This window comes from Solea senegalensis, linkage group LG10, assembly GCF_019176455.1.
Source record: "Solea senegalensis isolate Sse05_10M linkage group LG10, IFAPA_SoseM_1, whole genome shotgun sequence".
Taxonomy (NCBI): Eukaryota; Metazoa; Chordata; class Actinopteri; order Pleuronectiformes; family Soleidae; genus Solea; species Solea senegalensis.
The window spans coordinates 8,146,343-8,170,015 of record NC_058030.1 but is presented as its reverse complement, the minus strand read 5'-3'; the positions used below and the strand labels follow the sequence as shown (position 1 = coordinate 8,170,015).

General features: G+C 41.0%; 1 long non-coding RNA gene across 1 annotated transcript; it reads left to right on the top strand.

Annotated features, from left to right (window-relative positions):
- Window positions 1-1,004: 1,004 nt before the first annotated feature.
- On the top strand, window positions 1,005-22,699 carry LOC122776102. The gene is made up of 5 exons (XR_006361166.1): window positions 1,005-1,309; window positions 4,392-4,601; window positions 21,115-21,265; window positions 21,849-21,918; window positions 22,016-22,699. It is a non-coding gene; the product is annotated as an uncharacterized LOC122776102 (long non-coding RNA).
- Window positions 22,700-23,673: the final 974 nt, after the last annotated feature.

Below are 23,673 nucleotides of genomic sequence, written 5' to 3'. Positions count from 1 at the left end.
CACAGTAATGCTCGTCATCATCAAACTGTAATCAGTAATCAGTCTCCTGTTTGAACATAGATTCCTGATTTTAGACTAAAGTTTTATTATTCAGAGTGGGGTGCTTGTTTTTTTTTTCTTTTAAATTTTAAGTCCCATCGAGATGACTACATTCACATGAAAAGTAGGTTGACTTTATAACTTTAAATAAGCATATTGGATAAATTGCTTAACATGAAAAAACTTAACACTCCGAAAACAGCGATGAATCGTCACCAAATGTCTCACGAACACCTCTAGTCATGGCCACCTCTCCAAAAATCAATTACTCAATTACTCACTCTCAACTTCTGCCACTTTATCCCCCACATGAGGGTTGCAGGGGGCACTGGTGCCAGAAAACCCACATGCACACAGGGTGACCATGTAAACTCCATGCAGAAAGGCCCTTGTTCTGACCTGGTCAAGAACCGGGGTCTTCTTGCTGCCAAGGCAAGAGTGCTAGAAATTTTAATTGTTATGTAAATTTGGCTATATATTTCTAGGTTGCGTTGCTGGTGTATACACACAAAGGCTCCCTCAGTCTATTGCTTCACAAAACTCATTTTCAGATAAATCTGGAGCTTTAAAGGTCAATTATGCAACTTTTAGTAGGATTTATTGGGGTTTTTATTTTGGAGACGGTGCCTTACATTACAGTTGACTATCATGGAGTTGATTCAAAAATCACCAGGTTCCCAAAGGATGTCAACCTGTAGCCTTGAAGCATTTCTGTGGTTTTCCACATATTTTTTGTCCTACTGAATACAAATGTCCAGAAAGTTCATTAGTAAACTCAACTGAACAGGGCAGAAAATCTAAAGTTATGATATATTGTCCTATAATCATCAAAAATGATATTGATTAGGTCACCTGATCTATTTTTCTCTCTGTCATGGATCAGCTGGCCATCATTACTTGTCTCTCCTCTGGTTCAGAGTTGACCCCCGTTCTTCCTCCTCTCCTGTTTCATCTCAGATCCTCCAGCAGGATGACTGACGAGAGAGGCTGGCTGCTCCCTGGGAGTCAACTCGTCCAGGAGGGAAGAAAGAGCAACTGTAACCCTTGACACAACCCTCACCTCTCCCTATGACACCTCAGTAATCACCTGGGCTGGACTTCACTGCATTGTCTGATTACAGACACGCTGCAGGAGGTCACTCACCTTCCACCAGGTGATGCTGAGTCTCAGCAGAGTGACTGGACACTCATTGCAACACATCCAACTGTGCCTCTTCTCTGCCGCTGTCACTCATCCATCAACCAAGATATGTTTCTGCAGCCCATGAAGGTAAAAAGAGGATGTTTGTAACTCACCTCTACAGTAACACACACCACAGAAATACAGACATTTACAAAAAAAAAAAAATGACAGCTCGGTACTGACAGAGGGAATGTTTGAGAGGAGATGGAGGCAGGAAGTATGAGGTTTAAGTAGGCTACTGATTATTATTCTTCCTAGATGAACTTACAATATGATCTAGAAGATCTGCACACCATAGAACTGCCATTAAATATTTTCTTTGCCTTTTTATCTTAAAGGTGTTTCCTCAGAACTTTCAGAGTCTAAGAGAAATACTATAGCAAAGGCAGTTGGTGTGTGTAAGCTGCTGCCAAAGCCACTCAGTTTCCTGAAGTTTTCCTCAATACTCGAGTGCTTTGTATCTCATAATTCCCTATTTGGGCCATAACCTGTATTCCCAAAAGGGTTCACTGTCCTAGGTTTTGAATTATTCTGCTTATTGACAGACAGACAGACAAATGCAATCATTTCCAACAATCACATTAGCATAAAACGAAAAGAATAAACAGTTGTTAAATAATGTCAAAACAATTTGGAATTCATTTTATTTAAATTTTTTAAAAAAAGGTTTAAAATAATCCCCCCCCCCATACACACACACACACACACATGCACGCAGATTATTAACCCTAAAATGTGCAGACTGACAGCAGAAGTGTCAGCCTTCACACCTGCTGCCTGCTGTAAACCACCAACACTACAACAACTACATTGTCCTGCACTGGTGGCAGATTACTTTACACACACACACACACACACACACACACACACACACGTGCACATGCACACACTGCGGTGGATTAGCTTTTAGAGGCAGATTTACTGCTGTGCAGACAGTTGTGTGATTTGTTGTGCTTGTGCGCTGAAGACAGGGTTCAAACTCTGAACAAAATAAACACCATGTAGTCTGACTATGTGATGGAAGGGTGACGTTCATAACCGGAGCAATTGTCTTGTGATGTCATTGTGAAATACTGTAGTTTTGAGTTTGAATATAGCTCAGCATTTCAGTAATATTCCTCATCTTCCTCTTTGTTCCTCTGTCATTATCACCACCAAGGAAATAATGATAGAAAATAGCATCAGATTGTTATGAGCTGGCTTAACTCATTGTTCCTTATTAATGGTGAAATCTGGTTTTATAAATGTGCTCGATTACTTATATATATATATATATTTATTTGTTTAAATTTAAATTGTTAATGAATCAAAAAGAGACTAGCAGCATAACAGTATACTGTACTAACACTGAGAGGAAAATAAATAATGGGCTACCACCATAAAACCACTTTATTTTTTATCAGTCTATATCAGTACTACTGTAAGCTTTATACAAAGTATAAATTAATAACACACATGTATGATGTCCAGCAGTTTCTTCAAGAAATGTAAGAAAATCATCTAGTAAGATTTTCAAATTCCTGCAAATTTGCTTTGTTTGTGAGATTAAGTTTCCTTCCAGAACGTACCAGAGATTTGGGTCAGGGAGACAAATTATAAGCAGTTCTGCCATCAGAATCTAAAACCAGTTTCTGCAGTGGAAAGATGATTAAACGTAAATACCTTTTTATTTATTGTTTTAATCCAATTATTCAGTCTGACATTGTGTTAAACCTGAAGATACAGAACTCTGCTTTTTTCACAGAAACATGCTCTGAACACAGTATTGATATGGTATAGCCTTTAATACATTTAATTCACTGTGAAATGCTCCACTGTGTTCACCGGCAGGTCTCTTTAACAGTGAGATGTAGCTGCCGATCACGTAGTACACAGGGGGTTTCTATACTCGGCTGATAAATCCCAGAGGACAACTATAACTGAAAATAATTGATTCTTTTTTTTAATGATTCCACGTGAGCAAATACTGATTTCTATAGCAGGTTCCGAATTTAGTACAAAACATGAAACATATGAGAACACATAAAAGAGTGTAAGATCAGAAGTATTGCTCAGTAAAGTAATGATGTAACTGCTAAGCAGTTTTTTTTGTGGTTCTCTCTGTAGTTGACGTATCTGAACGTATTGTGCTCTCAGAAGTACAGCAGCTTCTCTTCACAGATGAGGAAGAGGGAAAAACTAGACCTGACGTCTGTCCAGAGGATCCCAGCGGACTCTCAGCTCTGTGTGCCGCCTCTCATTTTGAATTCCTGTCTCTCATCACATGACCTAGCTTATAAATATGTCCCTGCTCTGGGCTCATGTCAGGCCTCATGTCTTCATGCTTCAGACAGACCAGCTGTCCCATTAAACAGAACAAAAACAGATCCATCCGACTCCTGCGGGGAAACAAAGACTCCTCAGCTACATACTGCTCTGATATCAGCAGTCATTCCCAAACAATGCTGACCCCATCCTTAATGATGCTGGAGTCTCTATGGTGGATCTTGTACTACAAAAAAATGTATATATATGTGACCGACCAAATGTGTAGACCTATAAATCACCATGACATTTAACTCAGTTGCATATATATTGTTACGTACTGTAAAACAGAAGTGCTTTAGACTGAAGTGTGTCACCTTTTTTTCAATTGGAAAGTTCCCTCCTTCAGTATCTTGTCTCGTTTTATCTCCTGTTTAAATTGTATTTTATTCCTTGTATTTTCCTTGTATTTTATTCCACACCTGCTCTCTGATTGTTGCTCATCTATTATCTCATATGGTCAGTGCATATCATGGATTTTTGTTTTTTCTTCAAACCTATTTGTATTAAATTTTGGCTTCTTTTCACATGTAATCTTAATCTAATTTTAACTCATCAAATTAAGTTTAAATGTAATGTAAAATTTCAGATGATGATATTATACATTATACATTTCATACGTTTCCTCATTGCACCTTCATCTTCCTACCTTCCAAGCTAGTAATGGTGGAAAAAACAGAGTTCAGGTCTTTGTATCTCAATGCCACAAACCTAAACACGCGAAAATACAAATATCTTGGAGGTGCATGATGAGAGTAAATTCTAACATATATATATAATATTTATTAGGTACTGGTCATTTTTTGTCAACCTTTCTTAAGTTACAACCTGTGCTGAATGAAATCTGTTGAATGTCTCTTTCCAGGAGGCCTGAGACATGATCGGTGAGCAGAACAGAGCTGGCAGTAGCCTGGTCTGCAGCGGGTCACAGCTGTCAAACAGATCAGCAGGACTTCTCTCTACGCCGGGCCAACAGCTGTCTATTAAGAATACTCTGGATCGTCATCAGCGGCAAACTCCTCAGCTCACAACTCGCCTCATTACCGCCCCTTAATGGAGGGAAGACAGAGACAAGGTAAATACAATTACTGCTGTCTGAGTGTGGGTCACCCAAGCCTGCAGAGGTGCCTCGTTCACTGTTCGTACCTGACACCAGAGCGTGCCTTGTTACAGCACTTCTCCTGGTTTCATGAGTTTGAAGAACCTTGTCTTGTGGACGAGCAACCTCAGGCCGTTTGCAGGGTGTTGCTCCCTGAAATGGGAGCAGTAAGTAAATGTGAGTAAATGCCCAGTGAGACCCCTTACGCCCCTACCCTCCCCTCCGATGCCTTTTGTGCCAGACACTGTGATTACCCAGAGACCCTCTGGAATGCCCCCTTCCTCATTATAGAGACAGATATAGCCCAGTGTGGTCCAGTGAGGGTAAATGGATGCCGAAGTGTTATGTGGCAGAAATTAAACAATGACGAATGATGATGCTTAGAGGCGAGGGTTTGTTCAAAACATGACTATTTCCAGCGATAGCTGAACAACATTCTTTAGGTTTGGATTCTGTGGAAAATGAAGCCGCAGAGACATGGGGTCCTCAAGATTCACGTTGCAAAGCATGGAACATAGAGGAACTTAATTGAACAGGGTTTGCTATCAACTTAATCTAGTGTACAACAGTTATGTGCCTGGAAGTTAAAACCTGTGATAGAGTCAAGGATTAAAAACAGCAAATCAGTTTATTTTTCAGAAGATGGTCTACATAGGATATTTTTTAACTGCTCCGAAGCTCAAGTGTTAGTTCAGTCCAGATGACTGGTTGGCTGTCTTTTGAAATTGTCTTCCTGCTTTAGTCTGTTTATGCTGCGGTGAAGCACGTCCTTCACATCCCTATCACCATCCAGTCTTCACGGTATCATCAGAGCCGTCATTCTTCATCATCCCAATTCACCTGAAGTGTCCTCGGGCAAGGCACTAAAGCCCAAATTGCTCCCGGCAGTGTGTGAATGGGAAGGAATGACGTGCACTATTTAGTGGTGCATATGTATGAATGATAATGTGAATGCCATGGTGCATCATGGCAAACCTGGCAAAACAAAAAGTGAACGTTTGAAAACCTTTTGTGGAAGGCTTTGTCGTCAAGCAGGAAGCATATGTGAAGCTCAAGAATCTACAGACATTTCAGAATATTAGAGGAGTTGTGTTTACCAGCTGTTTCAAGTCTCCGATTTCTCCACATTGTAGGAATAGTGACACTGACCCAGATATCACGCTCACACTAACTGATGATCGTCACTGCTGCTTTTACACTCACACACCTCTCTGCGCAGGGAGATAATATATCAAGAAGCCTCTCATATCTGTTTCACTGATGCACCAGCAGAGAGTGTTTGTGTGTCTTAAAAACAAATCCATATGTATCTACAGACATTCTGCCCTGTATGCTTACATTTTGGAGGACAAAGGGAAATTAGTGTCTTACGGCATATATAGTTCTAGCACGGCTCGGCTTGACTCGACTCTAATTGTAAGGATAGTACCTGGTACTTGGTACTTTTTTTGGTATCTGCTCTTGTGAGGTTCCAAGTGAGCTGAGCCGATACTAAAATGTGATGTCAACAGGCTGCCGGCCACGGATGTTTTCAGTACGCTGGAAAGAACTGCTTTTCTCATCACTAGTGTTGTGTTAGAACTGTATAATGGAAAAGCACCGTTTTGATTCTGAAAAAGGCAGGAGGTTCCCAAAAGTTACATGGTGGACATGTTTGCATGGACAGAATATGGAGTGTTAAGGTGATTGGGTAAAACAGAGAGGTTACATTTTGAGGCTGATTGTTTCACGGTGGATAAGGTTGTCCCATTGCCCAGTAATGCAGAGCAAAAAGTCTCTCCTCAACCATGTTGACTGATGGTCTTTAGGTGTCTCACAGGAACCTATTGGTTTGTGCTGGGGGAGCTATGGTCATGGTGTGTGGACAGAGGGAGCAATGTAGACCTGTGTGGGCAGGCATGTTGTAATCATAGCAGTATTGTAACTTCATATCAGAGAAATTCATGTCGACTGGATTGTCGCATGAGAACTGTTGCTTGATTGTATTACCTGTAGATGTGTCGACTGCAGCAGCAAGTATGAAAGAGCACAAATTCAATTTTAGAGCAGAGGCGGGGGAAAAATATGAACGTACTTTCACTAATCTAGAGTGTTTTGTTCATTTTCAAGCACCAATAAAAAATACTGCTTTTTACATTCAGTCTGGATGGACAGAAACCTGTTGATATTTTCAATTGCCCTCTATGCAATATTGCACTAGGAATGAAAAGGATACAGTAAAGTATAATAGTGTGATATGCCTCACAGTCTGTGTCTGTTTAGTTTGTGTGGTATGTTTGTGTGTGTAGAAGTGTCTAACATGGGTAGCAGTAAACACACTCCACTGGTTGTGTGTTACACAGCAGTTAATGTTGTGATGAGCAGAGAGCAGATCACAGTAATCCCTGACGAGCTAATGAGGCTCAGATTACACACAGTGTTTGTGAGCTTGGTCACATCAGAGTGTGTGTGTGTGTGTGTGTGTCATGAGGTGGTCAGCCTCTTTGTGTGGTCTGTCACCCTTTAACCTGCAGGTCTGAGGAGCCTTCACAGTCTGAGTCAACACACTGAGAACCTCACTTCTGCTGCTGTTGTTGCTCTAGCTTTAACACAAACGAGCGTGTTCACCTCCCTGCTCCCCATCATGATGGAAACTAAAGTGTGTGTGTGAGGGCTGTTGCAGCTAATTGTGTGTGTGTTTTTAAAGACAAATCTTTCCCTTTTACACAGTGTGATAATCAGTATCAAAACTTTGCAGAGATCGAGTCAGATGTCGGTTTCCTAGGTTCCAGATTAGCATGATTACGTGACTGAGCTGATATGATTCAGCACTGACTTTTAGTCAGCAGCACATATTTGCACAGTATAGCCGCTTCAAATATCATCACAAATATCTTTATTCCTATTATTATGTTGGGATTTTTTTTCACAAAAAGTTGGACACTTTTTCTGTTCTTCACCGGCCACTCCTGACCAGACTAGACACTCAGTGACCCCAAGGTCATTTGAGTTTGAATCCCCTGATGGTCTACACCAGGGGTGTCAAACTCATTTTTGTTCAGGGGCCACATACAGCACAATTTGATCTCAAGGGGGCCGGACCAGTAAAAAAAGCAAAATAATAGAATAATAACCTATGAACAACAAGAACTCCTTTGTTTTTTCTCCTTTGTTTTACATTTAATGAAGGATAATTTTACAAAACATGACAATTCTTGAGAAGTGCAATTTCAACAATATCATGCCTAAATGTACTATTTACACAGTACACTGGATCTATAAAGGCACAAACATTTTGTCACTGGTATCTGGAGCATTTGACATTACGTTTAGATTAGTGTGAAATTTTAACAAATTCATCCTGTGGGCCGGATTGGACCCTCTGGCGGGCCGGTTCTGGCCCCCGGGCTGTATGTTTGACACCCCTGGTCTACACAATACATTTGATTGCTTAAGCTTATTATTTTCCATAATCTCTGGCAATTTATGGAGAAAGTTAATAATTAAAAACTGCCTCTCACTAGTGCTCCATCTTCCCCCTCAGCTCCCAAATGAAAAACAATATGTATAGATGGGTGATATCAAATGAACAGATTTCATAATTTGGACTTCACTTAGTTTCAGGGGTGCAGGTCTGGTCCCTGCAGAGTCACTGCCCCCCCTATTGCTCGGCCCAGCAGGACTCCAGCAGACCTCAGCTAAGATCACAGCCCCACTCTGTTTACCCTCATCACTGACTGTTTGATTCCTCACGTCCCCTTAGACTTCCAGCTGAGTGCACAGCCAGAGACGGCCAGGCAGCTCTGAGAGACCCAGTGACTGAAAACAACCCACACTCAGATCCAAGACACGCAGGTCGAGGACGGGCTGCCTCTGGATGTCAGATCCTAACGATGGCTCTGAGGTGTCCTGTCCTCTGCGTCCTGGTGGTCCACACACTTTGTTACATTCTTGTCCTGTACAAATGGTGACGTAGCCAACTAACGTCAACACCTCTGCAGGACCATTTGATGAGCAGTGTTGACAGTTGCACGAAACATTCCTGAATTTGTCAAAAAAAGCATTTTGTTCATTTGAATTCACCAGAATTGAAGGAGAAAAACTGCATGGAAACGGTCTTATCAGTCCCCAAATTATCTTTCTGTTCAGAAATGTTCACGTGGTTTGTTAACTTGTGTTTTAATGTTTCTGCTTGACATTCATTTCTACAAAATTCTGTCCGTCCATCCTGTTTCTTCTCTAATTTTCTCTATATAAAATATTAGAATTTATCTCTACTGAACTCTTACTTCAGTAGAGTCTTGTGTTATCTTGACTCTTAGGTCCTCTTTGGAATCACCTGAAGTCATGAAACCTCTCAGTCAGTTCATTTACATGACATTAGAAACAACAATTAGAATTTTAGTCTGACTAAAACTGGTCTTGTAGAATACATGTAAGCATGTTAATCCAACTGAAATTGAAGTACGCTGAATTTCTCACTGCATGTATAGCTTCAGTTGGAGCAGAGAGGGACTCTTGCCAGCCTGGTGCCGTTGTTCCCATCCCAGCTTAAACCAGCAAATAACAGAAGTAGCCAGTACACAGAGGAAGAAGACAATGGCAACAACAACACTGTAAAAATCAAGCCAGTACATTTTTATGATTCATTTTATGCTCTGTCACCTTCAAAAGATGTGTATTTTTAAGTTAATGGATGGTAGGTAGTTTTGAAATGGCATCTTAACAACTACTCACATGGTAAATGTAACCTAACAATTGTAGTTCGACTTGTGTATGAAAACGTCTTGTTTCCTCTGCTCAATGTCTGGCTTGAGTAAAACTGACTCTGAATTGCAGCAATTAGATCATCACACCTCCAAACCTCCCAGGCTGCTTTCCTGTTTCACACTGTGACAAAGTGTCCAACAGCACTTTGGTCATTTCTTTCTCTCCATGGCAGCATGTTTTAAGTGTCCAAGTGGCCACCATGACACAAAACAAGTACATCAATTCATTCAGTCATTAGTCGGGTCTTTAAAATGTCTTTTTGTTTGTTTGTTTTTTGTTTTTTAATTTATTAGAGCAGACATGCAGTATTCCTCTCATCAGTCGGACTCAACAGAGCTGTTCCTAATCTTCTACATGCCCTAAGAATGTCCTCACTCATGAAAATTGAACTTGGGTCTAATCGAACTCCTGACATCCTCCAGCTTTCTCCTTTCCTCCCCGTTCTTCATCTTTTTTTCCCCTGAATCCGTGCGGAGCATGGCTGTGACAAAAGCAGGAGGAATGCTCGGGCTGCTCGGGCAGGAAAACGACAATGACCAGCCTCGGCTGCAGAGCTCTAACTGTGGCACGCTTGCCATAAATGTTAAGCGGCGAGGGAGGCCCCAGGAACGAAGAGGAATCAGGTTTCAACATGTGCATCATGATGAATTCTACATGGCAACTGAAGGCTGTGTTGTGCTTGTGAAATGCCATTTTGAAGCCTCAAGTTTAGTATTGTGGCCACTGGCCAACACCATTTTGGTTTTGGTTTATAGGAAGAGAGGTGTTGGGCCTGAGACTTCAGTGCTTGGTGGTGATCATGTCTGAATTGCTGAAGGCAGCTATTGAAAGTTAGCAGAATAGTGTTTGAGTTGAATTGAGATTGGCCGAGTGGAGGATACAGCGGCAGAAGATGAGTGAGTGAGATTTGATTACGCATGCTGCTGCTTGGAATTTTGAACTTCTGCAGTATGCAGCATAAGCAAAGTGAAGCAACTTAGCCCCAGAGGTGAATGAGCAGGGGTTTCAGTTGAAGCCTCCACAGCTCACATGTGAGTGCAGCATGACTGGGAGCTCGTCCACTGCATGTCCACCTCCACACCCAAACATGCACCTATTGGATTACACTATAGCTGTCAATCGCATGGTGTCCATGCCATGCCGTGCTTTATCATCTATTTGAATGTAAATGGCATTTACAAACACAATGTTAGGATGTGTTGAAAAATATCTTAAATTAGTGATTGAGAGCATATTCCAAATGAAGGTCCATCTTGAAAACAAGATGTTAAGTCAAGTGAGGAGATTTTCGTTAAGACTTAACATATTTGCCCTGTGATGGACCTTTGAAAGAATACAGGTTTCAACCACTTCTGTAACGGCTTCATTCCACAGTCTCCTCCCGTGCTTTTTAATATACGGTCAATACTCCTTGTTTAGGGAATTTGGGGTGATGCTAACTTGTTGGACTAACACACAAGAACACATCATCCCTGCAGAACTCTATTAACAGCAGCAGTTGGGTGCACGCTGACAACAGGGACAAAAATATCACCGGTACTGAATAACACGGACCTGTCAAAAACAAAATACCTGCAGCAGCATGTTAAATGGGCATTATCCCAGGGACAGTGACAAAACAGGTACAACGTAGGTTTAAGATGATATTATATACAGTAAAATATGACATAGTTGGACACAGTCACCACAGTGATAAGAGCCTGAAATAACAGCCAGTAAAACACTTCATTATTCTTGCTGGTTTGAACCTGCCGTCCACAGAGAGAAGTCATCACTCTATAAAGAACAACAGCATTAATGGGATATTTTCCACTGGCAGACTCACCACACCCGACACTTGAAAACACTCTGTTCCTCTGGAACTTTTTTTTTTTCTTTTTCAGACTGCAATTAGCCTCTTGGCACACGTTTCACTCGGCGTTATGGAGTTTGTCCCTATCAGCACCTGCCTTCCTGCCAAAATCTGCCCTTGGCCCCACAGCAGCCAAACAAAGGTCTTTAAGTAGCAGAGGACTGGCGCAGGATGGACACATGAAAGTAGCTGGAGAGCGCTGGTAGCTTTCAGAGAGGTGAAACCCAAGCTTGTGTTTTTCCAAAACAAAATTATGGAGGAGTAAAAAAAAAAAATAGGGAGAATGTAAGTGAGAGAGATTTGATGCAATGAGGCCGTGTGTGTGTGTGTCTGTGTGTGTGTGTGTGTCAGAGGAAGTCAAACCAGTTGGCTGTCAGCCCCATTTGGCTCCTGTCACACTCTCTCCATTTCTCATAGAGAGCCATCAGGAATGCCTCAGCATGACTTCCCAGAATGCCCCTCTGCAGTTCCCAATGCTGGCTATTCATCTCCTCTCACCCCTGCCTCACCCCCTCACCCTCTCACCACTCTCCTGGGCCCTCATTTAAACCCATTTAAACCCGCTGATATGACTCGGATCAAGTGTCCTGTGCAGGTCGGCATTCGGAGCAAGGCATTCTGACTTGTGAGGCCGAAGGTTTGATTCCCTCTGGGGGCTGCAAATATCTGCACTTAACGCCACTGCAAGGTGCTTCATACAGGAAGTGTCACTTGATATGTACAGTGTGTTGAACAGAGAACATAGCTGCGTGTTAATTAATCCCCGCTGTGCAGACAGCACCGCGTAAACGGTAAACAAGAAAAAGAGAAGTGTTTGTGTGCAGACAAATAACATTCAAATAACTACACAATAACAGACTGACAGCTGGTGAGTTTTCAAACTGAATTGATTACACGTTTCAAAACATCAACTTCACCAATAGTTTCAATGGTGTCCATATAGAATTATAAATAATAACGATAGAATTATATAATATAACACCAGGAACATAACCAAACAGACCTGTATCTTTACACATGTTGTTTATTTTATTGAGCATTGTGTTTCTTCATGAAAGTAACTGTTTGTTTGGAATGGTTTATGTTATGTGTAGTTTAGATTGAATTTAATTATTACATGTCATTTAGCAGACGCTTTTATCCGACTTACAATGGAATTGAGTACAGTCAGCCAGGGGTGGAGTCGAACTTGCGACCATGATGTCTTTCGCACAAAATTCCCACTTAATGACGTTTATGTTGTAAAATGATGGTAGTCTTCCTGCTCATAATCTTCTTCAGTAGTTAGCTGTGGGCGACTGGACTTGCTTGCGTTAAGTTGAAAGTTATCTTCATCTTCCTGCTATTATATTGATTTTAATTTATTAAATTTTTTTTTAACCTTTCCTGGACATGCTTGAAATATTGTTTCTTGTTCTAATGGGCACTTAAGCCCTCTCACAATTTGTGTACAAAGTTCATAAACTTCTTAAATTGTGGACTGCAAAAAAGAATCTGGAAACGATAAGGTTTAGTTAAGTGATTCATGTACACACACCAATCATAGGTTCTGATATTGCTAAATTTGGATGCATTTTGAAAGTGAGACGTGGCACTAAATGAAGGAGACAGGAAACGTCAGCTTCAGTGTCTCGTCATAAGACACTATACCAGACCAGCTGTAGTTAGTCTACAAGCCCAATGGATGACGGATGTGGCACATAAATATGAATCGTCATGTCCAAACAAACAAACAAAGTCAAAGCCACTGATGTGTCTAATTAAACGGACTATTTGCTCAGGAGCACATGTTTCTGTCACTGAATTGGGTCACATTTATTATTTATAGAAGAGATGTACTGGCCTTAGACGGGCTCGCACAGATTGAATCACAAATGTTGTAGGAGGCGATGGTTAACCTGCAGGGGCAAAGAATGCACACTAATTAAATGTATGCCATTTCACCATGAGGTCATTTATATCAAATGATGATGGATTATTTGCTCCTCATTATAATATAGAGTAATATCAGCACAAAGACTCAGGTTTGTGACCCGGTCCAAAGAAGGGCCTTTCATGATGTCAGTTATGGTGTCATCTTGAAAGGCCTCTAATTTTTGCGTTAATATCTTGGACAAAATGTGTGTTCTGGACCATGATCATGATCTTTGTCTGAATAATCATCTTGTCAAGTTAATCATCTGTAGTCACCTCTCTCTGAAATCATATTCACACCCTGTTTGGTGGATTAATTAAGTTGAAATGTGTTATGACTGATATCTTGATGGAAATGCGGTCCGGTTTCAGTTTGATTCATACGTTCAACTGTTTATATCATTAAAATGTTTGAGTTTCAGCCTCATGAAGCTGCACCTGCTGCAGTCAGTGCCCGTTTGCTCTGCTCTCCGGCCAGCTGAATACCTCAGATGTTCTGTAATGCTGATTTCAGGCTCCTAATCAGACATCAGCCTCAGAAAAACCACAGTGAGAGCGTTTCTTTCCCCCTGGTCAGTGGATTTAGACAAACCACAGGATATAATCCCATTTTCCACTCTCAGACAGAGCTGTGAACAGAGCAAATTTCGCACTCTAAGTAGTGGAGGCGCCATCCTTCCCCTTTGCTCCCCGGCACTCAGCCAGGGCAGGGTGGGGGGTCTCTGAGCCCACTGCTGTCTGAGAGTGTGTTAGAGAGAGAGAGAGAGGAAAAGACAGAGAGAGAGAAAGAGAGAGAGCATACACACAGTGTGGGGTCCAAATGTTGAAAGAGAAGAAGAAGCTGTGAGAATAGTTCACAGTCTCTAGAATATTTTCCTGTTTACCTTTTAAGAAATCCCAAATAAGTCACCTGTGCGTGTGTCTGTGGTCAAGTATGGACACTGAAAAGAAATCCTGCCATGCCTTTTCATATTTACTTTGCCTGCAGATGGTCGAACATACAGGAAATATGAAGGTCAAATGCCTGTGATGGAACAGTGGAAGTGTTTTGCTGGACTCACTATGTTGTGCTTCCTTTGTCTTGTGTTTGTGTTGAATTCTGTAGGCCCTTGGCAGGTTAAAGGAACAAGATAAAACTCTTAAGTTTATGCGTAATAGATAAGTAAACATATACATATGTGAAGTGGCGAGACAAAACCCAGAAGTAGTTTCAAAGTGTTAATCCTCTTAATCTGAGACAGTTTTCTCTGTTTGCAGACAATAAATCTCCAACATTGGATCTTAGTTCAATTTGATGCCTTTTAGGTTCAGGCACATCTGTTTAAGACTCGGGTATTATGGTTTGTCTTTCATCCTCCTCCCTTATGTCAGCTATGTAGCCATTTTGGCCTCATCTCAAAGGCAGAGACTGAAATCTCAAAAATGTTGATTTACTCCTCGCAGTGGTTACGTTTCATTTGAGTCAACCTGCTCAGAACAATGAGCATGTACATGATCTCCAGACTAGAGGAAGAAAATCCCCCTTCTCTGTGTTAACAGGTGGAGTGTAAACTCCAGCAGCCTGAGCTGAGATCCTGATGTGTTTCGCAGAGCTCTGGTTCTGCTGGTCATTTTATATAAACACCACCACTTGGTATCAGGTTTAATATCAAACCTGCCGAAGCTCATGTTTACTGCCCCTCAGGGAGCAGCAGGCCTTGTGGGGCTGCAGGGTGTAGGGGAGTAACCTGAGTGGGTGTGGAAAATCAGACTGCCTGTTCAGGTGTGTTTAGTTTTCTCTGATATCCCTCGATTTCCTCTTCCTTGGTCCGGTGTTTTTTTTTTCCTAAAAGATATCAGATCAGGAAAAGTTGTCAATCGTTGTCTGAATAGATTTTAATCCACCAACACACTTGTTTTAGAATTTACTGAAAACAAAACGGTGACAGATTCATTTGTTGACAGGAAAAAGCAGGAATTGTTTAGTTATTCATTTATTTATTTTGTTGTTTTCCATACACATAAATACAGTGCGACCATGACATGTTTTTGTTTCAGCATTTTGTCTCAAAGTTGATGGATTAAGATGATTGGTCAGACGTCTGAATTAAGACTGGTAGTTACAATACAGGTTTTATTTTTCACTTTATTTTCAGGATTTATTGGGATAAAATACGACAGCTAATCCCGCACTCAATATTTTTTTAACTATGACATGTTTTCAAGATTAAAAAAGTAATAAATCTAATCACCAGTAGTTACAAAGTTAGAACGTTACAGCAGGTTTAAAGCCTAACAGGTGTTTTTTTAATGCGTCTTTGTGCTGCGTCGTCCATCACCTCACATGAAAATCTGCATCTTTAATTTTGAATTTGCGGTCTTTTCATTTGACAGTTAAAATAATAATCAATTCTTTTCTTCTTTTTTTTTAAATGGCATTGTTTTCTATTATGTTGCATTTCTGGATTTCTCATTAGTTTTCTTAATTAAAAGGCACTAAAGTTTAGCCACCATTTAGTATAATGTTCTCCGCAGCACCCCGAGCTTTCCCTTGTGCTTCGCCGGTGTTTTAGGTTCCCATGGTGTCTGAGGAGAGATTGGTCTACCACATTGAGTCTGATGAAGAAAACAAGACTTCCAGGTCGTGGCGTCCCCTCTGGTAAAAATGGCAGGATCATTTATGCCCCGTGGGAGTTTCCCCTCTGGACACTTCCCTCAGGTCCTCAGGCTGGCTGCTGTCCCCTCCAAGTCCTCCCGACCCCACAGTGTCCCAGCCTGCAGTGTGGGGTCGGGAGGGGCAGTTCAGAGCGGAAGCAGTGTTGGAGGTGGATGGAGTTTCCAGATGCTCCACCAGTGTTTGGACTGCTGACTCTGCAGCACCGGTGTGTTTGTGTACACTTAACACCACGATTTACGGTTTATTTTGTCAGTTTGACTTCAGGAAATCATTATTCACCTTTTTATTTGTATTTTACACACGGTCAGCTGTTCATATCCCGATACAGTTTGCTTGGAGATGTGTTTGCTACACGTCCAGTCAACTTTATTCATACCGAATTTCATATTATGGACACAGACTCAACGTGCTTCAAGATTAGAAGCAAAGAAACACAACAAATACATGACTGGACATATGAGATTAAAATACAGGGCAGGTTTCATCAGGTGTTCATACAGTATAAAAGCCTGAATAGAAACAGACAACTTGGGAAAATGTGTGAAACAGTCAGTGAATTAAGAAAGACATTTAGAAATGACATGAGGGAAATATCACTGGAAAAATGGTGAAAACCACAGGCAAGAGGAGGAGTGTATAGACACATGATGGAAGCACACCATTGCTCGACTTAGTGCAAGAAACAAATATTACTTTACAATAGTGCAATAGATAATAACAGTAGGTGAGCTTCATTTTTGCCATCAGGTTTCGCCTTGTTATTCTCCTTCAGTGGTACCAGCCACTGCTTATCTTGGAAAACTACTGCCAATTTACAGTAGCCATTTCAAACTTTTTGAAAAATGTGTTAACATTTATGAAGCAAATTTAAAACATGCATTTATCACTTTTGCTGCTCTTTTTTTATATTTTAATATTTTACAATATATTATTTTAATTATTCTTATCCAGTATCATAATAGATTGTAACTGTACCCAGTTTGTCTCCTTTGAATAACTGATGCACTTGATCGATATTTTAGTTACATGAAAGACAAGAGGTCAAACTTTAATTCACTGCTAGTCCGGCTGATATTTCTGGTGACGTTGTTTTTGTTCTGCTTGTATCCAATAAAGTGGATGTAAATCTCTGTGATCATCCTACAGAAGAAGGGTAATGTGTTTGTGCAGCTCTTTGACTTTTGACCCCCTGACTGGGGGTCATTGTCTGCGTACGACAGGTGTCCGTCCATCTGCTTAACACATAACGGCTCTCTTCCACTCTGAGCTCAGGGAAGCGCATAAACGTGACAGACGGATACTAGAGAAAGCCTGAGTGCACATGCATTTTTCCTGCACGAAATAAATGACGATGAGAGAACCAACGCACACAAACCGTGCGGACTGAATGAATAATCAAGATATGAGGTTTTCATTGTGTTCGCACTGGCCGTGTCTCAGACTACGTCTCTGTACTGGGTGATTACTTTTACCCCCACTTTGGTCTTCGATCTTAGATGCACGTAACCCGTATCTTTAGCATGTGGTCAGCTGGGAGTACAGCTTAGCATAGAGCAGGGGTGTCAAACATACGGCCCGGGGGCCAGAACCGGCCCGCCAGAGGGTCCAATCCGGCCCACAATATGAATTTGTTAAAATTTCACACTAATCTAAATGCTCCAGATACCCGTGACTAAATGTTTGTGCCTTTATAGATCCAGTGTGCTGTGTAAATAGTACATTTAGGCATGATATTGTTGAAATTGCACTTATATTTCTCAAGAAATTTCATGTTTTGTAAAATTATCCTTCATTAAATGTAAAACAAAGGAGAAAAAAAAGGAGTTCTTGTTGTTCATAGGTTATTATTCTATTATTTTGCTATTTTTACTGGTCCGGCCCCCTTGAGATCAAATTGTGGTGTATGTGGCCCCTGAACAAAAATGAGATTGACACCCCTGGCATAGAGTTTTGAAACAAAAAAAAACCTTAAATGAATCTCCTCTAATGTCCTTGTGTTCCCTCCTCGTGCATAAGTGACATTTCACACCACAAGTCATTCATCTTCATCATGAACACATGACACATTCAGCGTGGTCAATCATACACTCATGATGTTTTGTCTCTGCTCTGTTCAGAAGGGGGGGCAGACCAACCTTAGGTTACAGGTCAATTCCTCAGGCACGGGGCTCCTCGACCAGCAGCTGTAATTTACCTGCTTATCACTGAGTCACAGGTTTCAGGTTTAGGATTCAGGACGACGTGAGGTGTTTCACATGAACAGTCCGGATTAACGTGTGACTAACTTTACATTCAAGTTTGAGCTTTTAGTTCAGTATGTAGGAAACAGTGACATCTCGTGGGACCGTCACAGCAGATGACTCCTCTGCTCACCTCGGACATGTTGTACTTCATCTGCGTAGTAAAGGTTGCTTTAAAACGCATGCTCTTAGTTTGATCGTACTGCAGCAGCTGTTCCTCCTGGGTTCTCTGGCTCTGGCTGGTTTGGTTGATCCAGGCTGATGTAGAAAAAAAAAAGAATCTTATTTTAAAGCAATATTACACACTAAGCAAACCTAAGCATATTTTTTAACGCTTTCTAGTGTTTGGAGCTTCTTAAATAGTCTTTTTTTACGGACAGTCAAGCGTCTAAAAACTACAGTTTTATCACAATTGTTTTTTAACACATTTTTTGAACACTTCTTTGTGCATATGAATGATTGCTTAACCCATTAAATAATTGACAGAATAACATTAATATTATATATCATATTTCTACCAACTGTCCATATGTCAACCAGCTAATTGTGTTGTAAATTCAACGTCAGCACTTCACAGGTCAGAAAGAAAGGTCTGCCTTTTACACAGATATTGCAAATATCCTTGCCTCTCCATTCAGTCCACCACAGTGCTATGAAGAAACGGCCAATTAACCCAAGTGTAAATGCCAACAGGAAGCAGCTCTGTGGCCTCAGAACATCTCTCTTCACCCAGGACGCTATTTTAAGGAGGAATCTGGTCCCAGGACTTAGAGGGCCTCCATAGTTCACATTCCCAACCAGGGGCTCCCAAGTCTTTAGGTTTTATTTCGGGAACACACGGTTTTCCCCGATTGCTCCCTGCAGCACTCTGAATCCTGTTTTAAAGAAGCTCCCCCGTCGTTTACATGTTGTTTAGTGTCTTACTTGTCTGCTTTTCAAGTCAATAATAATTATCATTTGTGCTGTGATTTGTGCAAACAGCAGATTTGAGTGTTCCAGTTGGGGTCAAAGTGGCTGCGCACCGCTCGTTAGGAGTCCTTACAGCCACATTCAGTGTTATTACACCTGCCTGTCCATGTACAGCAGGGATCCAAGGTCAATTTTTGTACCATTTACCTTAAAACGTCTTCAGTCAGAAACAACAACCCACGTTTGCTGCCTTCACTGAACAATAATGTGGATGTTGTCTTTAATTACAAAGACAAATGTGTGTGAAATATGTACTCGTACTGTTGATATTTACAGACATTTACTCCCCAAACCTGACTGTCTATGACAACAGCAGTGTTTTCATTTGTATTCTTCGAACCAAACATTTAGTTTAAGCTAACTGTGAATTCTAACACATCAAATAATTTAAGATCAGATTTGTTAAGTCATCTGCGGGGCCAGATACTGATGCTGGCGGGCCTGTTTTGGCCCACGGACCACCAATTGCTGTTGTTGTTGTTTTATTGTATTATTGTTGTGTTATTATTATTATTAAGAGAAGAAGAAGAAAAAGAAGGAATATAATTATATCAGCATGAATATTATCATAATAGGAGCTGATGTTGCTGCTGTTAATACTATTATAAGAGTATCACTATCCCCTGGTGACATAAATATGTGGAACAGAGCTTACATATTGCTGTTATACATCTGCTCCTGGTCCTCGCCACCTGTTTCCAATAAAAATCAAGTCATTTGGAGGCAAAATATTTTAGTCACAAGGTTAAAAATTGTGAATTGTGTAAAAGTGACATCTTACATGGGCTGATTGTAGATCTACAAATACTAAATGAGGAACGTTAAAACCTTGTTACTGTGTAAGCCTCTTTACCCCTTTTCAACACACTTCTCAGGAATTAATTCTGCCTGCATGTTTTTATACGTGTCCTGGTGTTTTTGTGTTTATAAAACGGAACATTTGTGAGCGTATATGTTAGCAGAACATGGTTGCAATAGATGAAATGAGCAAACAGGCAAAAATCCACCAGTGCCACTCACTTCCCTTCTTTGTTATTTACGTTCCTTATTACGTTTTGTAGTGTTTCTGACGAGTCAAATGATGTAATTTTATAGCCAAATCAAAATATATAATAAGCTTATTCCTTTTTAGTAACAAGAACAATGTAAAAAAAAAACCATCTTGTCCATGAATTGCCCTGAACTTCAAACATCATCACCCAAAATGGTGGACCTGTCATCAGGCGGCTGGCCTTGGCCCTGAGTGCTTTCGGCTGTCAGAGGAGAAAACTTGACCCCCACCTCGACGAAAAGCTCATTTAAAGCCGAGGTTCTGCCGTACGTATGGCTGCTCCATTTTTAAGAATCTCTCTTTTAACACCTGGCAGAGAAGAGTGCCACCCTGCAAACTCAGGGTCAGCCTTAAATGGCTCCCAGGGGCCCGCTTCTAACTGACAAGGTCCAAACTTCACTGAGGTGGGGCTGCTGGTCCGACCGGGCAGGACAGGGCACCCAGGGGACGCCACCGTGTGAGCCCCTGGATTCAGACTGCTGAAGAGCTGAAACCCAAGCATCATTGAACATTTCATCGGTCACATGGAGAGTCACCACTGTTTATGGAAATGTGATCTTTTAGTGTCAAACAGTGGACTAGAGATGTGCAAGGGAAACATGAAGTTCAACGCCAAACCAGACTAAGAGAAAAGATTCAACCAACTCATGTTTACAGTTTACAACATAAACCAGTGAGTGAAGCAGCTACACAACCTCCTCATTACATTTAAGACAATTCTAATCCAAACTGATGAAAAGCAAAGATTTTTAAAACTGAAAAATCTGGATTTCATAAGTTCTCGTAAGTTACGAGGTTACCTACAACTTGCTGCCTGAAACTACAGTTTAAGACAAACAATGTTTTTTTTTCATACTGTATTTAAAGCAGTTTAAGGACTTTTCAACCGAGGGAAATCCTGGAAACCTGTGAGAAAATGTAAGCAAAAGAAAAGGCAAAGCATTTGAATTCAAATTAAATAATTAAAGCACCTATGGATAAAACTACTGGTATTTCTTTAGATGTTTTGTCAGGTTGTAAAAATGAAGCTAAATCTGTCTCGACCGTCTCGTCCCCAGAGGAACGTGCTTCGGTGTTTGGACGGAGGAAGTTTTGGATCCTTCCTGACAAGTCTGGACTGACTGATTCCCCCGACAGACTTGGACACGCTGAATCCCTCGTCAGCGTCCGTGACCTCACTGATTGGACGTGAACCCAATGGCTGAAGAGGTTGGGACCTTTCTGACCGTTTCCTCTGTTCGACTTTAGGGACTGGATACTTTAAAGCCAGCTGGGAATTCTAATACACAAACAAAACATGCTCGTGAACTGATGACTCATTAACAAGGGGGGGGGTCTGATTGCTGTCATGATGACATGTTAAGACAATGTCTGAATTCAGATGCAATTTTTTTATGTACAATAATCTATTATTTGACTCAATTTAATGGAGTCTAGTAGAAACAGAGAGATGATGGTGATGATATGCAACAATTTATTCTATACTATGACACACCTTGGCCATCAGGATTTGTACATCATGATGTCCATTTTTGTACATCAGCATGATGTCCATTTTGTAAATGATGGTTCATTTTAAAGCAGAGGTGTCAAACCTATGGCCCGCGGGCTACATGTGCCGTCCCCCAATCAATTACAAGCGGCCTGCCACTTAATATCATGTTGCAATGAAAAGATGGCTGCTAGAATATAGAAAGTGTCAATTAAATGACATATATTAGTTTTTTGGTGTTTTGATTACAGTTGCCCACATTTTTATTTGCTTAATTTTGGCTTTGTTTCTTTTATTCAGATTAAGTTCAAATGATGCAGCTTCCTCTGGACATCATTTCATTAAAGATCGTCAGCTTCTTTAATGTGAGGTAGTGGAAGATTGCATTATGAACCAAACTATTCACTTTTACCCGCTTGACATGTGCACAGTATATTGAAATATATTCCCTGTGTTTCCACCATCAGACAAAATGAGCAGTGTCAAACTCTACTGACCCGTGGTGGTGTTTGAAGGGGGATGGTCCAGGTCCAGCAGGTCACAGACAGCACAGCGCAGCGAAAGCCTCCTCTCAGACAGGACACGAGATAGTACGATTAACGTGGAGGAGACATAAACACTTAGTCATCACTGCCTCCTCCTCCACCTTGTGAGTCTCTCGGTCAGTGGGACAGAAAAGAGGGTTTACGGGTGCAATGTGTGGGTCAGTTTGATACCTGAGCAGCAGAACTCGGACGCTGCCTTTGTTTACTCTGAGGTGAGGCCAGCAGCCGGACTGAAAGTGATATCTTCACTGGTGTTTACTCAACTGCTGTGTCCTAACCTTGGTACCTACGGTGGCTCCCGACATGATCCACCTTAATACTGACAAATGACTTTCTGACCAGGAAGTCCCAGAAACAGAGGAGGGGGTTGTGGGTAATCAATCCATGAAGAGGAGACTGAAGACATCAGGGAATTCCATCGTTAAGGTGAAGTTCAGCAGCGCACTACTAATAATGAAATAGCTCATTTTATCAGCATGAAAAAGGCAAATTCCTCCAAGCTCATCTCTCAGCAAATTAAACTTTATGAAAATGTAATTTTTACCTTTACCTGCAGCCAGGCTCCACCAGTCTTGTATAAAGTACCTTAAAGGGATACTTGAGTAAAAATACAAGTAACTTACCAGAAAATGACTTTGGTAGAAGTTGAAGTCATTTTTTATAATATTAGGAGGATGAGGTGGACCTGGAAGGCTGTGGGTTCAATTCCTGGTCCTGCTAGTCTATATGTGTGTCAACCCCATGCTGAAGCATGTGAATGGGTATGAAAGATGTGTGAATGGATGAATGGAAAATCTGTAGTGTAAAACAGCTCATCAAGACTAGAAAAGCTCTATTTAAATACAGACCATTACCAACTCTTCTTCTCCTTAACAAGTAAAAAAGATAGTTAAAAGTATACAATTTGTTTTGGAAATGTGGTGGAGTAGAAGTAAAAGTTGCTAGATATAAATAACAAAGTAAAGTACAGTTATGTGAATTTTGTACTTAAATACAGTAACAAAGTATTTGTACTTTGTCACATTACAACACTGTTTTCCATCTCGGTTGATTTTTGTGTTCCTTGTTCATTTTTGTTGTGCAAAAAGAGAGATTCCTGTTCTGGCAGCATCCGTCTCAAATAAAGCACAGGAGTTAACTCTTGTCACCCGTCTAAACTTTGAACCACGTCTTTGCATTAGCGTATGTCGACATAGTGAGGCTATAAAGAGGGATGGGTCTCATCTCAACATCCAACATCTAAGACTCCATCAGTCCTCTGTTCAGCAGCAGTCCAAGTGTCTGACCATGTTTCTCCTCTGGGAGATTTTAAAGGTCAAACTTGTCTCCTACGACACCTTGAGCTCATTGATCAACAGCTGCCCCTGAAGAGATCTGGATGATGGCCTTGACCTCAGCCTGACCTCCCCCCCTCTGACTAGTTAGTGTCCGGTTTCTCTGCCAAACTATTGGTAAAGAAATAGATTATCCTTGGACAATAGAGGAGACCCACATGGAGACCCACAAGCTAAATGAAACAACTTTTTGGCTTAAATTTGCCATTATGATGTTCAAAATGATTGCACAGTGTAAGAAGCACA